The 462-nt window shown below is 38.7% G+C and overlaps 1 protein-coding gene across 3 annotated transcripts in view; it reads right to left on the reverse strand.

Moving 5' to 3' along the window:
• Positions 1-462, reverse strand: part of LOC104983495 (transcriptional regulator ATRX-like) — a 33,286-nt gene that overhangs the window by 4,247 nt on the left and 28,577 nt on the right. The gene's annotated exons all lie outside the window — the stretch shown is intronic.

Consider the following 462-nt stretch of genomic DNA (forward strand, 5'->3'; position numbering starts at 1 on the left):
ATATTAAACAGACAGGCTTCCATTACACTTCCATTTAGAAATTTAGTGTCATTTCTATCTTTTAGAGACGCATTCTTTCTATCATAACGGATTCTGGCTCTGTTAATATGCCCCAAAAATACATACAGGCACTAGTTTAAACTCACACACAAACAAGTAGGACACAAACTTCACTGTAGTGAATTTTTAAATGAATCTTCCTCATGCTCACTTTCTACAGATGACTAGCCAATTGTTGTGTGTGTAAGTGAGGGTGGACAGACAAAGGAAGAGGTGACTGAGACAGATGAAAGGAAGGTTCCTAGCTCTAGTTCCCTTCTCCTTCCTATTCATATCTACACTGATATCCTTAAACCAACAGATATCTGACTTTAATGCACATAACAACAAACCGGAGTAGGGTCTTGACATCATCCCCAGAAATTCTAAATCGTCACGCGTGGAGTCAAGGGAATTGCATTT

The sequence above is a fragment of the Bison bison genome, unplaced genomic scaffold (assembly GCF_000754665.1).
Source record: "Bison bison bison isolate TAMUID 2011002044 unplaced genomic scaffold, Bison_UMD1.0 scf7180017837331, whole genome shotgun sequence".
Classification (NCBI taxonomy): domain Eukaryota; kingdom Metazoa; phylum Chordata; class Mammalia; order Artiodactyla; family Bovidae; genus Bison; species Bison bison.